Source organism: Sceloporus occidentalis, unplaced genomic scaffold, assembly GCF_023333645.1.
Source record: "Sceloporus occidentalis isolate IW3139 unplaced genomic scaffold, rSceOcc1.0.p SCAF_10, whole genome shotgun sequence".
Taxonomy (NCBI): domain Eukaryota; kingdom Metazoa; phylum Chordata; class Lepidosauria; order Squamata; family Phrynosomatidae; genus Sceloporus; species Sceloporus occidentalis.
In genome coordinates this window covers 29689767-29705490 of record NW_028316990.1, presented here as the reverse complement: position 1 = coordinate 29705490, position 15724 = coordinate 29689767, and the positions used below count along the sequence as shown (strand labels likewise).

The following is a 15724-nucleotide window of genomic DNA, read 5'->3' as shown; positions in this document are numbered from 1 at the left end:
GCACACCGATTTATTTGTAAGTGGGAACAGAAACTACTGCTCTTAGTTTCTGCTGCCTGAAGTGACTGCCATGCTGCCGGATGATAAAGCCAGCCCTGGCATGTTTATCTGTTCCAAATAGCATCATTTCAGTGGATGTGTGCTTGGTCAGATATATCTTTATAGAGATGAGATGAAAGAAATGTTGGACTGCACATGAAAGATACGGAGTTAAAGCATGGGTTTATTAGGGAAATCCTGGAGTAGGTGGTTCTGTAATTAGATGGTAAAGGTTTCTGAAGAGTGCTTTGGTAGGAGTGGCACAAGTTACAAGTGTCGGTGGCTTCCAGCACTACAGTCATTCTCAATCTGGTAGGAAAAGGACAGAAACAACGTGGGCTAAACGATTTCACAACTTCAAGGAGGCAAGGAAAAAACTCCTGGTATAGTTACGCAGCAGAAAAACTGGGCGCTGAGAAATATAAAAGGAGGGTGTGAACCTAACCAGTGTGGTGTAGTGGTTTGAATGTTGGACTAGGATTCTGGGAGACTAAGGGTTGAATCCTCACTAAGCCACGGAAGCCTCCTAGGTGGCCTTGGAGTAGGCAAGGGCGAACTTCCTCTGAACAAATCTTGCCAGGAAAAAAACACCTGTGGGTCGACATATGTTGGAAACAACTTGAATCCTAGAGTTGGAAGAGACCACAAGGGCCATTCAGTCCAACCCCCTTCTGCCATGCAGGAACTCTCAATCAAAGCATCCCAGACAGATGGCCATCCAGTCTCTGCTTAAAGACCTCCAAGGAAGGAGACTCCACTACACTCCGAGGAAGGAGTTTGTTCCACTGTCAAACAGCCTTTACTGTCAAACAGCCTTTACTCCTAATGTTGAGCTGGAATCTCTTTTCCTGGAGCTTGCATCCATTTCTGGAGCAGCAGAAAACAAGCTTGCTCCCTCCTCAATACGGCATCCCTTCAAATACTTAAATAGGGTTATCATATCACCTCTTAACCTTCTCTTATCTGGGCTAAACATCCTAGTTCCCTAAGTTGTTCCTCATAGGGCATGGTTTCCAGACCCTTCACCATTTTGGTCGCCCTCCTTTGGACACATGGCTCCAGTTTTTCAATGTCCTTTTTGAATTGTTTTGCCCAGAACTAGACACAATATTCCAGGTGAGGCCTGACCAGAGCAGAATATAGTGGCACTATTACTTCCCTTGATCTAAACACTATATTTCTATTGATACAGCCTAAAATCGCATTGGCCTTGTTAGCTGCCACATCGCACTGTTGACTCATGTTCAACTTGTGGTCTACTTGGACTCCCAGATCCCTTTCACATGTAGTCTCATTCAGCCAGGTGTCACCCATCCTATATCTATATACCCTATATTCTCCATATTGAATTTCATTTTGTTAGCTTTGGTCCAGCTTTCTAATCTATTCAGGTCATTTTGAATTTTGATCCTCTCCTCTGGGGTATTAGCTATTCCTCCTAATTTGAAGGCACATGGCAACAATAAGAATCTAACCAAGTTTTAAATCCGATAGGGGAAATGAATAGTATAGAGTGAAACTGAAAACCAAAAGACTTAGGTGGGGTACAGACCATCCCTTTGGGGCAGTCTGCACACACCCCTTTACTCCATGGATTGGGGCCAGGGTAGCCACACCGGCAACGAAGTGGCCCCAATCTGGTGCGTTTCGGGACCAAGGAGAAGCAGCAAAATGCTGCTTCTCCTTGGACCCAAAAAGGGGTGTCCTTGGGGCTTTATGCACACCCCGGGAAGCCACAGCCACTCGGCCCCTTTCCCCCTGGTCATTGAGTTAAATGTACCACCAGGTAAATGGGTATACATTCAATTGTATGTACAACGCTGTGTAAATCTACAGCGCTATATTATTATTATTATTAATAATAGGCCTGCAAACTTAATCACTCATTACCAAAACCTTTCTACGGAGTTGTTAGGAACTGGCCTGGGTTATGACGATTAAAGTTTAGTTTCAAGTGACTCTATAAAGGAGGGCTTTGAGTTTGGGGCATATCCCAAAAGTTCAGAATTGTACACTAGCAACTGTTATTTGAGAAGCTGGTCCTCTTTTTCGTACCTACAGAAAACAAGTCAGAAGCAACACTGTCAATTTGCAATTTAAAGCAATGCAGCTCATAGCTCCCGGAAATTACAAATGATATCCAGGTCTTCTGCTGGGAATTACGGCTGGCAATTTCCTACTTTATTAAAACACTTCTAGGCATATAGCCCATTTGGAGAGCTCGGCACTTCTGGCACCTTGTTATTTATTTCCGCGTCATTTCTTTGCTCACTGTACAAGTGAGTTGCGTACAAATTAGTTTAATTCACACATTAGTCCATTTTCCTATGGAATCTATGGCCCCATACAGACTGCCAAAATAAAGCTGCTTCGGATCAGTTTGGAGGTATGCTGTTTAAATGTTGCATGCGTCCTAAGAGTCCAGAAGCTGCGCCAAAGCCATGATCCAGTCCTAAGGACTGGAGCACAGCTTTGACGCAGCTTCTGGACTCTTGCGATGCTCAGACCATTGCGCCACACTGGCTCCGAATCCAGAATTAAGTCTAGCTTTAATTAAGAGCAGATTTTTAATAACAGATATTTATTAACAGCAGCTATAGTTTCAAGACTCAAGCTTCAAAATATGTCAGCATTATATAAAATATATAATATGTTGCATTTTTCAATTTATTTCAGGGTTTATAATCCAATGTTCATTTCAAGGAGCTATCAAAGCAGAAGATATTAGCAAAGGCAAAAAATACATTATAGCATCAAAGGCAAAGGGCAAAATGCATCAGCGGCATTATCTCAAGGGCAGAGAAAATAAAACCAACCAAACTAAAAACCCATCACACTTCAGCACCGTGTGTCATTAAAAATATGTGCACACTATATCTTTCCCCAACCAGTACATTAATCTGGAGTGCTATCCAAGACCTTTGTTTGTTTGCTTTTGCCGGAGGCGTTCTGCCCTCTGGCAACACTTTTTTTCTCCTTGACATAAGCATCATTATCCACAAAACTATTAAATCTCCTGCATGATAGAAAGAGACTAGCGGATGGGCACCACACATGGAAATCAGTTTCTATCAGCCGCAATCCTAAATGCCCCACCAAGTATTTTTTCTTAAGGATAATACGTACAGATTGATCTGTCGATCAAGCCAACATTTCGCCTTTTCTTTCTGTTGAGACTGGGAAGCTTGTACACATACGTACAAAAATATCCATGTGCCCATGCACACAAACACACACATAAGATTTAGAATTAAAATAAAAGAAGATCTTCCGTGTTATCCAGTTGTTTTTCTTTTAAACAGAGTGTTTTGAAACTGTAAAGTTTATGTTCCCCCTTTTCATCCTCAAGATCAGTGGTTCTAAACCTGTGGGTCATGACACCTTCACAGGGGTTGTCTAAGACTATCAGAAAACACATACAGTGCGCCCGCGTCATACGTGGGCGTGCTGTACGTGGCTTTGAGCATATGTTCAAAGCTGCGAGGGAGTGTGCAGGGTGCATGGGGCGGCATGTCCCATTCACATGAATGGGGCATATGCCTGTGGCGCCTGTGCACCACCGCATGCACGATGCATGGAATTTGGCTTATGTGGGGGGGGGGGGTTCCGGAACGGATCCCCCACATAACCCGAGGGTGCACTGTATTTCTGATGGTTTTAGGAACCGATTTTATGGTTGGGAGTCACCACAACATGAGGAACTGTATTAAAGGGTTGCAGCATTAGGAAGGTTGAGAACAACTGCTCTAGATGTTGTGGACCACCACTCCCACCATGGCCGATGTTGGCCAGGGTTTCTGGGTGTCCAAACATCTGGGCATGATTCCCACTTACAAATAAATTGGTTTGCGATCCAAATCGATGGATCGATTTGACAGTGGAGCATGGTTCACACTACCTTTGCCCCGATCGCATTTTTTTTCTAAAACAACCCACTTGTGGTTCACATTCACGACTGAATCGATTCAAAATGGATCCGCTCCGGCCAGCCGAAGGGCAAATTTAAATTGACCCTGATCCACGTCTGGTTCACAGTTGTGCAGAATCAATTTATCCAAAAAGACGTGGAAAAAAAGCAGCGTCAAAAAGACGCGGGTTAAATGCGTCTAGCGCATGGCCTCTCCTCTCCGAATCGCTTCAGCAATTCAGTTCAAGTGGGAGCCAGAGTCATTTGAACCAGTTGTGATCCAGTTTAAAAGGTAGTGGGCATCAAGCCCTGGAGAGCCAAAGGTTTCCTACCCTCCATTCAGCCTTCAAAAGCATTTGTTGAAGTTTAATGTGTGTTGCTCTTTTGGAGATTTTCATTAGTGTATTCTGTTTTGAAACGTACCATAAGTGACAGAAAACCATTCCTTTTTTACTTTCAGGAACTTCCTGACATTTATGTCTTTGTGGAATATATTGAAACTTTGGATGCTTGAATCCGTGGATAAAAAATCCATGGATATGGAGGGCTGACTGTACTAGATTTATTAATTACTCAGAGGTCAAGAAATATACAAGTCATATTTAATTCATTTAATTCATGTACCATGGTCTTTATGGGGACATTTTCATTGTTAGGCTATTATTAAGTGTTTCTGTTAATAGGGCAAATTCTGTTGGCAGCTTCAGTCCATCACATAATTACACAGTAGCTTTACATGTAATGGCTTAACTGGCAAATGAGATAACATTACAGGTTGAGGATGGTTACCTTAAAAACCATATACTTCAACATGCTTACTCTTCAGTCCAAGTTTATTTTGTACCTTGTTATTATTATTATTACATTAGCTGAAGGGCACATGCAAAGTTACACCCAAATAACAAACAGTATGATTTTAGAATCAATTAAATCAAACTGGAACAACAGGCCGTGCAGAAACCATTTGGGCTTGATCTTGCAAAGACGTTGGATTTGTTCATGCTTCATATAGGGATTAAATGCAGTGTTAAATGAGACGGGCCGAGAGAAAGCCCAAAACATTTTGCAGCCTGAAGCTTACTGGAAATTTGTGCCATCCTCACAAGTAAAAGATACATAGTGCTCATAGGATTCGGGTTCAAAGTGACCTAGATAGTTAGTTAGAAAGCATTTTATACTGTGGAGAAAAAGAGCTAATATAAATGAATAAAATGTGAGGAGAAGCGATTAGGTTGAAGCATTGCAGCCGTAGATCACAACCAAAATACAAGTCTGCAGTGCTGTTGCTAAAGTTTAATGTTAGAAAAGAGGCAGACAACAGGTTCTCATACATTTCAAGTTCAGTTTGGTGCATGGCATGGAGAGATTTACAAAGTAATGTATGAGTAGTACAGGGTCCTAGTGCTAGGTGAGAAAGCAAAGGTAATCTGGTTGAAGTTCCTTAACAAACAATCATGTTAATGTTTACTTAGGACCCATTCCCACTTACAAATAAATCGGTGTGCGATCCGAATCAATGGATTCATTCGACAGCGGTGCATGGTTCCCACTATGTTTGCCCTGATTGCATTTTTCCCCTCTAAAACAATCCACCTGTGGTTCCCATTCGTGAATGAATCAATTAAAAATGATTCAGTTCCTTAAAGGATTCGGATTAAGTGGGAACCAGGGTCTTTGAACCGGTTCAAACTGATTCATAATCCGATTTAAAAGGTAGTGGGAATGAGGCCTTCGAAGTAAGGTGCATTAAATTTAATGAGATCTGCTCCCTGGTAAATATGCATAGAATTGCAGCCTGTAAAAACAAAAGTCCATTGTAACCAGAGCATCAATAGATTCTAGAAACTAGAAAATTTATGTATTCAGATTCCCTTATTATTTGGATCCAAGATCATATTCTTCTTGTACGCTATTCACACATCAAAATGTTGCAGGACATCTTCCTAGAAAGCCTTTTAAAGCTAGTTTCTTCTGTGCTTGCACCCTTCAAACAAGCATAATTCTTTGCTTACTAGCCTAAACTTATTTACCTAGAACTATATTTTATGGAAATCAAACTAACTAATCTGAATGAACATAATTAGGTCAGAAAATATAGTGAGGTCAGTTAAACACATAATCCAGGAAAAACAAGGACTTGCAAAGCTTTAGTGTCACCTCAGTCAACCCCCAGCAACTGACCATGATCTGCTTAATACGGCATAATTTCACTTGTCAGCTGTCTAGATTTCGGTCAGACGCTCCTTTTCTATTCAATAATAATAATAAAAATAAAACAGGTTGATAAGAAAAGTATCTTGAATTTGTAATACCTATTCCAGAACAGAAGCACATGGTTATAATTATTGGTTTCAACCTTGAGAGCCAGTATGGTGTAGCAGTTTGAATGTTGGACTATGACTCTGGAGACCAGGGTTCAATTCCCAGTTCCATCATGGAAAAACTCTCTCAGCCTCAGAGGAAGGCAATGGCAAACCTCCTCTGAACCCGTGATAGGGTTGCCAAAAATTGGAAACAACACAACAACATAACAACAACTTGCCAATAAGGTTTAGCAATGTGTCTTTTCCCTTGTACGTATTTTATAAAATGAGAGTGAAACACAATTCTCCCTCTCTCTCCATACTTATACACATAGGACGTTATCAGACAAGGGAAATTGGAAATCTAATCCAATGGCAATCCGAACGCAATCATGGGGTTTCACGTTATTGCGCGAGAGGTGATCACATGCAATTTCGGGCAATGGCAAGCTATTTTCAGGCAATGGGAAGTCAGTTCGAACGCAATTCGAATTCACGTAAATTCGCCGAACTAGCGAATTCACATGAATGCATTCTGGTCCCACTTTCTTTTCATTCGAAATTAAGAGAATTCCTCCCGTGTGATAAACTCCATACTCAAGAGATAAACACAACTGCATTCAATCAGAGTTTCTCCCTGGTAAGAGTGTATAAGAGTGTAGTCTAGGATTGTTAACAGGGATAGTTATAGGAAACACATGACCAGCTTGTTCCAGCAGCTCTGGTAAAAATGGAATAGTGGCACGATAGGAGTGTAGGGCGGCAATGTGGATAGCCTTGTAATGCCAGGTATCCCCCATCCTATAACTATGGATTTCATTTTTTTCTGCCTAAGCGCAGTAGCTTACATTTCTCCCTGCTGAAGTTCATTTGGTTAGTTTTGGCCCAGCTTTCTAATCTATTATGGTCATTTTGAATTTTGATCCTCTCCTCTTGGGTATTAGCTACTCCTCCTGCTTTGGTGTCATCATCAGCAAATTTGGTAAGCATGCCCCCAATTCCATCATCAAAGTTGTTGATAAAGATGTTTATCAGGACAGAACCTTGTGGGACCCCACTGGTCACTTCTCTCCAGGATGAAGAAGATCCATTGCTGAGCATCCTTTGGGTTTGGCCGGTCAACCAATTACAAATCCACTGAACCATTGTGGTCCTCCAGTGCGTTTTGCACCCAGATAGAAAAGTGAAGACATGGCAATTGTAAAGAAATGTTAAATGGCACTAGCTCTAAATATGCTGGAGATGACTGTCCTAAAAGCTGTGTGATAATCATGAACCTGGGAGTAGAAGTGATCTTGGCGTTCCCGCACAACCAGCCTCCGCACAAGTGTTCAGATTTTTAAAGTGGGTGGAAGAAGTAGTCCAGATCGGATCAAGTAAAATTTGGATTGTGTTGCCATTAACCTGAACTATAGTCTGGGCTTAGTCTGCCTTAAGGACTGCCTGAACCTGTTTAATAATGAAGGCTGAATTTTGTTCCTCCCACTTACCTGGGAGTAGATCTAGTTAAAATAATAAAGGACTTCACTTCTGAATGGCCCTTCTCTGGGCAAGAATCCACACTGGAGGAATAACTTGGTTTGGCATCGCTTTAAGTGTCTTGGTTCAAGGCTATGGGATTCTGGGAGTTGGAGTATGTTGTGGGGTCCAGAGCAGAGGTTGTAAAAATAGAGACTGTATGAAAGATAGATAGGGATTGTATAAAATATAGATATAGACTGCGTAAAATATAGATGGCATAAAATCAGTTGTTATACGCAATCTTTGGTGTTATGCACACTGGGGAAATAACTCGGTTTGGCACTGCTATCACTGCCATGGCTCCATGCTAGGGAATCCTGGGATGTGTAGTTTGCTGCAGCACCTGAACTCTCTGACAGAGAAAAATCCCAGTATTCCATAGCATGGAGCCATGGCATTTAAAGCAGTGTCAAACAGCATTATTTCTCTGCAGTGTGGAAACGCTGCTTTAACTGCAATGGCTCAGTACTATGGAATTCTGGGATTTTTTCTCTTTGTGGGATATTTTGTCTTCTCAGTCAGAGAGCTCTGGTGCCAGAACACACTACATATCCCAGGACTCCCTAGCCTTGAACTAAGGTACTTAAAGTGGTATCAAACCAGGTTATTTCTGCAGTGCGTTTCGGACCATTTAGCCTTCTGTGCCAGAGAGCACTCTGGTGCCACCAGAAACTACCCATCCTAGCACTCTATAGCCTTGAGCTGTGGCAGCTAAAAAGGTGTCAAATTGGCTTATTTCTGCAGTGTATTTTGGACCATTTCGCCTTTTCTGTCACAGAGTTCTGGTGCTGCAGAAAACTACACATCCCAGGACTCTATAGCACTGAGCCAGGGAAGGAAAACATTCTTATAAGTCCAGGAAACCCCAGGAGTGTGTCATAGAATTCAGTTAAAGTGGTCTCAAACTGGGTTATTCCTGCAGTGTGCCTTGAACCATTTCCCCATCTCTGTCAGAAAGTGCTCTAGTGCCGCAATAAACTATACATCCCAAGACTCGATAGAGCCAGGGCAGTTACTAGCAGTCTCAAACTGGGTTATTTCTGCAGTGTGTTTTGGACCTAAACATTCTTGTAAGTCCAAGAAATCCCAACCAAGTATAAATCTGGGGTTTGTGGTTTTGTGGAGACATTTTGCCTTCTCTGTCAGAGACAGCTCTGGTGCCACAAGAAACTACACATCCCAGGACTCTGTAGCCTTGAGCCAGGGCAGTTACAAGTGGTCTCAAACTGGTTATTCCTGCAGTGTGGATGCAGCCCAGGTTTTTGAAGTCGATCACCAAAGCAGGCTTATATAGCTGACAAAACTATACATTCCAGTGTGTGTCTGGGTCTTGGACCATTTTAGAGAGAGCTCAGGTGCCACAACAAAGGACAGTTCTCAGGACTCTCTCGCCTTGGGCCAGGGCAGTCAAGGCGGTGTCAAAGTGGGTTATTCTTGGAGTGTGGACAGCCCTTCTGCTCAGAGTTTCCCTCCCAAAGGGCTGCTTGCCAAGCTGGAAGGAGGAGTGAGGCCAGCCCTGGAAGGAGTCCAGCTGCCTTGCCTTTGCCTTGCTTTGCTGCCCAGGAAGGTATGCCTCCACCTTCAGCAACAGAAACCCCTCAGGAACCCCTGTCTCTGAAGCCTCCTCCTTTCCTAGGTACAGTATGGCTCTTGGGCCTCCTTGGGTCCCCTCCTTCTGCTGAGGAGGAAGGGCAGGCTTAGCTGCCTCCCTCTTTGGCCAATTTGGTTGTTGTTGTTGTGTGACTTCATGTTGTTTCCAACTCAGGGGAGTTTCCTTGGCTAGGCTTTTCAGAGAAGGGTTGCCCCTGCCTTCCCCTTGAGGAGGCTGAGAGAGTGTGACTTACCCAGGGTCACACTATCCTATCATGGGGTTTTCTTGGCCAGTTTTTTCAGGGGGGGGGGGGGTTTGCCATGGGCATCCTTTGGGGCTGAGAGAGTGTGACTTACCCAAAGTCACCCAGGTGAGCCTCTTATGGGGTTTTCTTGGCATGTTTCTTCAGAGGAGAGATTACTATGGCTATCCTCTGAGGCTGAGAGAGTGTGCCTTGCACAAGGTTACCCTGGCAGCCCCAAGGCGACCATATCTTGGGGTTATCTTGGCAAGACTTGTTCAGAGGAGGTTTGGCATTGCCTTCCCCTGAGGAAGCTGAGAGAGTGTGACTTGCCTGCGGTCATGCAGGCAACCTTGTTATAGGACTGTCTTGTCTTGTATCTTCAGAAAAGGTTGGCCATGGCCATCCTCTGAGGCTGAGAGAGCATGATTTGCTCAGGGTCACATTGGCGACTCTAAGGCAAACCTATCATGGGATTTTCTTGGCACATTTCTTCAGAGGGGATTTGCCATTGCCATCCTCTGAGGCTGAGAGTGTGTGACTTGCCAAGGTCACCCAGGGGGTCTCCATGGCTGAACCAGCATTTGAACCCTGGACTCTTGAGTCCACTATGCCACATTGGCTCTCTCCAATGTTCAAAGACACAGCCAACATAGGGTACATCTGCATGGCAGATGGTGTGTGCCTTCAAGTCATTTCCAATTTATGGCGACCCTAAGGTGAACCTATCATGGTGTTTACTTGGCAGGTTGATTCAAAGGAGGTTTGCCATTGCCATCCCCTGAGGCTGAGAGAGTGTGACTTGCCCAAGGTCACCCAGTGAGTTTCATGGCTGAGCAGGGATGTTGGAGTGTAATACAGTTTTGAAAGCAGTCAAACAGATGTGGCATTTATCGGCCTCATCATCATTCTTTCACATGTTGCTGCCTTTTTTGAAAAACTGTGCCGCGCTGCGTCGTTTTTGAGTGCGGCAATTGTGGAGTTGAAATCCAAACAATATATATAAAATGTTCTGCTTTTCTTTATATAATTGCTCTGCCCACTTTTTTTGGGGGGGGGGGGAGAGAATTTGGTAAGTACAAAGCTATGTAGCCGCAGGAGGCGAAAATCAAGCGGAGAGAAAGAGCGGGTATAGTGCTGAATATTGCTTTGTTTTAAAGCTGTTCCTTGTTCCAAAACATCACATTCAATGTGGATTTCTTGGCTCAAGGGGAAATAACTTCCTTCCTTTTTCTTCTTCCTTAAGATGCTTTTAAAAGATGGGGATACAGAGCCAGCTTCCTTCCTCTCCGTCTCTGGCCTTGGCACCATGCTTTCGTCTTTCTCAGCAAGCCTGGTTATCCTCTGTGTATGCAGCTTTCCTTGCTATTTGGCTCAGGTTATGTATGTTTCCCCTCGATAAATTCTTCTGCTTTCATGATGTTTGTGATCTGATTTACTCTGCAGAAGCATTTTCCGATAGGAGGAGACAGACGAATGTTTTCGCCTGGTGTGTCTAAAAGCGCACTCTCTCTCTCAGCAGTGTGAGCAAAAGTGTAATTTTGAACCATCGCTCCGATCTGCCTTTCCCGATGCCAAAAAGCAAGCTATGCCAGTGTGCTATGCCTCCCTCCTCATGTGACTGGAATCCTTCTTTGGGTTCTGGTGAGGAAGCAGAAAGCTTTCTTGTCCAAATAGTCAGCGGAGAACATCTCATCCGGAGCCCATGGAACAAGTGAGCAAGGCTTGTTGGTTTAATGGGGAACAGAGCGAGGGAGAGACGGGCATTATTTTACGAACTTTGTTCTTGTTTTAAAATCAGAAATTGAGCCCTGCTTTGGAAGAGAGAGCGAAAGGCGCGTAGTAGGAGAGCAGGCATTTACAAACTCCTTGTCCTTAAAATGGAATGTAGCTTCCCCGGTTCTGTGTCCAGAAGCAGAATTCAGCAGGTAATGTATTCCAATGTCTCTTTCTGGTTTTCTCCCTCTGTCTCTTCAAGAGATCTCCATTGTTTTATATTTGTGTAGTCCATCCCTTTCAAAATACGATGCTGGCTTTGAGAGAGATGTTTTCCTGTTATGTTTGGAAAGAGCGGAGTGGATAGGAAACCACGGGCGAGAATGACTTAATGCTTTTGTAATGTTCTTTTGCTTTTCAGCTTCTGCGGCAGTGACAGAATTTACTTGTTTGAAGAGTCGAGAGTAGCTGTGTCTGGAGTGTCTATAAATTGCTTTCTCTGATGCTGGACATTTTATCCCTGGGAGGGTTTCTCCCCCCACCAAGTCCCCTTTAATAAATGTTTAATTTCCCCTTTTAACACAGCTGGCTTTGCAGTGCAATTATTAGGCTGACATGGCAACCGTCCAGCAGGTGTATATTTCTGATGGTTGGAATCTCTTTTATACGTCAGATTCATCATGTCCTTTGGTTTTAAACATATATTATCTGGAAAATATTAAATCTGTTCAAGAGGCAGGAGGATGCTTTCTCTCTCTTCTTGACTGTGGCAGGGACTCATGCGGCAGTTGAAAAAACCATTTTGAACATCTCTTTTCCAGGCTGAATGATCTCTTACTCTAAGTTTGCATGTTCATTGTTCCCATGCTTTATTTCACACATCTGCTGCACTTTAATAGTTTTTCCCCAGCGTAGGGTGCCCAGACGATGAGGGACTATAACTCCCATTATCCACATAACCATGGGAATTGTAGTCTAGTGCCATCTAGGGCCTGTAGTTTGGGCTGTTCTGGTTTTAGTGAAATTCTACACTTTAAAAGACAAAACAGTAGGTGCTGATTTATCCAATGCACAGTCAGTAACTGTGGATCATGAATGTGAACTACTCTTTTTTCTTAATAGGGAAAATAGCCTTAATGTTCATTTTCCATTCTTGATAAAATCTCTTTTGTATTCCCCATGTTTTTACCACGTTTCACATTATGGAAGCTATTTTATATTTTCCCTTTAAGTTATTGCCACTCCAAAGACAAGAGTGTTGGGTCTGGATGAAGGAACGACAGGTACAAAATCACTTGAGAGGCCTTTTGCAAGCCATTGTCTTCTACACCTTACAGTTTCAACATGTTTATATAATACAGTGATGTGTCCGAAATGAGTGATGATATGCCAGGAAGCTGAGATTAGCCACAGCTTTCTGCTGTGTGTTCAGAAGTGGAAAATGTGTTTGCAATGGTTTCATGCCTTTAAGCACTCCTCTGTCTAATTTGATGAGCTCTTGTCAGGATAATGTTTGGGGAAAAGACAGTGAGGCTCAACAGTTTGGGCCACTTAAAAAAATTATGCAGTGAAGAATTACAGTGTAGCCCCATCCTATAAACCAGATTTTGCTTCAGCAGCACAATTCAAAATGTGTGCACCTGTTCACTTTGATGCCTGCCAGTGAGCGCAGAGTTGCCTTAACCTTTTCTTCTTGTCTAGCTCTGTACGGAGTCTAAAGCCAAATGTGACTTTGAGCAATTTAAAATGATCCACCCTGTTACATACAGATTTATTATAAAGGGCTGTGTTCTGTACAATTTGAATTCAGTGGCGTCGGGAAGTACTTCGTAACATCAGAAGTATGCATTTTATTTTATTTTTACTGTATTGTATCTGATTTTATTTTACTTTTATTTCCTCCTATGTTTTATGGATGTGGATGTTGGAGTGTAATACAATCTGCCCTTTCTTTACGCGGGGGATCTGTTCCGGACTCCCCGCGGCGTAAAGGGAATTCCGCCTGTCCTCAAGCCCCATTTAAATGAATGGGGCTCATGCACGCCCCATTATTTCCTATGGGACGCGCTGCCCCTTCTCCCAGCGCAGCTTTCAGCGTATGTTGAAAGCTGCGTAAAGCACACCCGCGAATGATGCTGGCGCACTGTATACTTCATTCTGCACATACAAATATTCCTTGGGATATTAGACCTTATGTCAGGTGGGCAAAACAGACGGGCAGGAAAAACTGGCTTGAGGTTGCCTTTCCGAAGCTGCACTGAAACCCCACCAACTGCACCACCTGCTGCCAAGGCAGCTGGAGTGCGCATATCATGACCACATGGTGTGGCTTCAAGCTGTGCCGCTGGGTACTTTTACTGTTACTTCCACCTTCCCTGTGCACCTTCACAAGAGCGAACCGCCAGTGACTGCCATCCCATTGGATTGTTGTCCCTGTGAGCCTGAACACATTTGCTTCTGCAGCTCTCCACTGGATAGGACATCAGAGCAGAGGTGTGCCCATGCAGATGCCTGCAAGGAACAGTCATGCCCTCCCTTCTTCCCTGTTCACCCCATGCCCCCTCTTTAACTGTCTCTTTTGTGTATATTGTACTCATCTCCATGAGAGGTGTCACAGTTTCTCTTTTGAGCATTGCTACCCTCACCACTTGGGTACGTCCTCTTTTAAATGTGCCCCTGAGATGGGGCATTTATGTGCACAATTAAGGGTTAGGGTTTGGAAAGACTGCCCCTTTAGAGTCACCCTGGCGTTGGTGCATTTATATGTACATATGAAGGTGCACACTTTCTGGGAGTATGCTGAAAAATCCAGCTCCTTTTTAGTTTGACTTTTCTCCCCGTAGTGCAATTTGGGTGTGTTTTCTGGCCAGCTTCAAGGCATATGTCATCTAAACACCCCAACTCCAAGCCGGCTGGAAACTTACTTATTTTGACCATCTGTTTCATCCCATAATACATGGAGTTTGTCATTAGGATCAGAAAAAACATTACAACTCACAATAACCTAGTGCTACCCTCTACTTTTGTGGCTCAGAATGACCTGTATAGGATGCTTTGCAAGGCACCTGGTGGGTATCTCAAACAGCAACATGCAAGATAGTTGCCTTTGTGTATCGTGACAGTGTCATACGCCAACAATGGCAAGGATAACCACAAGTGCAGCAAGTTAGTGTTTAATTCTGCACTCCCTGACTGAATATAATTATACTATTACAAAGCCAAAATGGGAAGAGAAACTTTTATGTCCAAGCTTTTCTCCCTCTAGTTGGAGAATACAGCCAGCCCTCTGTTTTTGTGGGGGATCCCCCTATACCCCCCTATATCCAAGCACCATAGACTTGAATGGGACATGTGCCCATGAGCACGGCCCTGTGGATCTCACTATTAGTCAGTAAAGATGCCGTGGGTGCATCTACACTGTAGAAATAATACAGCCTGACACCACTTTAAGTGTTGTAGCTCCAACCTATGTTATACTGGGATTTGTAGTTTTACAATGTCTTTAGCCTTCTCTGCCACAGAGTGCTGGTGCCTTACAAAATTACAAATCCCAGGATTCTGTAGGATGGCGCCATGGCAGTTAAAGTGGTCTCAAACTGCATGATTTCTACAATGTAGATACACCCTGAGTTAGACTTGGTCTGACTTGATACAGTCGGTCCTCCTTATCTACAGATTTTTTTTAATCCATGGATTCAGGCATTCACGGCATGAAAATATTCTTTTAAAAACATAAATTCCAAATAGCAAACCTTGATTTTGCCATTTTATATAAGGGACACCATTTTGCTATGCCATTGTATTTAATGGGTCTGGAGCATCCACTGACTTTGGTATCCATGAGGGGGTCCTGGATCCAAACCCAATGGATCACAAGGACCAACTGTACAAGAGATGCTGCACAGACCTATCCACCTACCTGATGTCCTCTTGTGACTAAATTAGAAGAACCGTTTTAAAGGAAGTACACTCATCCCTCCATATTTGTGGCTTTGATTATTCACGGATTTGATTAATATGTCCTCTCTAGTAATATCTAGTTCCTCCAGTGCAATTCTGTAGTCAACTTAAACTAAAAGTTGCACTGAAACACCTAAAGATTCCTAGAGAGAATACTCTACTAGGCCTTTGTAGCTCCTCCAATGCAGTTCTATGGTCAATGTCTGGCAGATGTTGACCACAGAGTTGCACTGGCGGACCTAGAGATTCCTAGAGAGGTGTCCTCTCAGGTAAAAACATGGCATTTCTGTTGTTTGTGGTATTTCCATATTCACGGAAATATTCTTGTGCCCATAACCCTAGTGAATATGGAGGGACAAGTGTACTAATGATCCTTTCACTCTATAGCTCATTCAGTCAGCGCCAGGGATTTTGTCACAAGAACACTTGTTTAACACTTTATTTTT

General features: G+C 43.3%; 1 protein-coding gene across 3 annotated transcripts in view; it reads left to right on the top strand.

Annotated features, from left to right (window-relative positions):
* Positions 1-11235: 11235 nt before the first annotated feature.
* The window catches only part of LOC149306293 (ankyrin repeat and fibronectin type-III domain-containing protein 1-like), a 299609-nt gene continuing 295120 nt past the window's right edge, over positions 11236-15724 (top strand). For all 3 annotated transcript variants that reach the window (XM_089540204.1, XM_089540203.1, XM_089540201.1), the window contains exons 1-2: positions 11236-11316; positions 11404-11530. The gene's annotated coding sequence lies outside the window, so the exon portion shown is untranslated. The remainder of the gene's footprint in view (positions 11317-11403; positions 11531-15724) is intronic.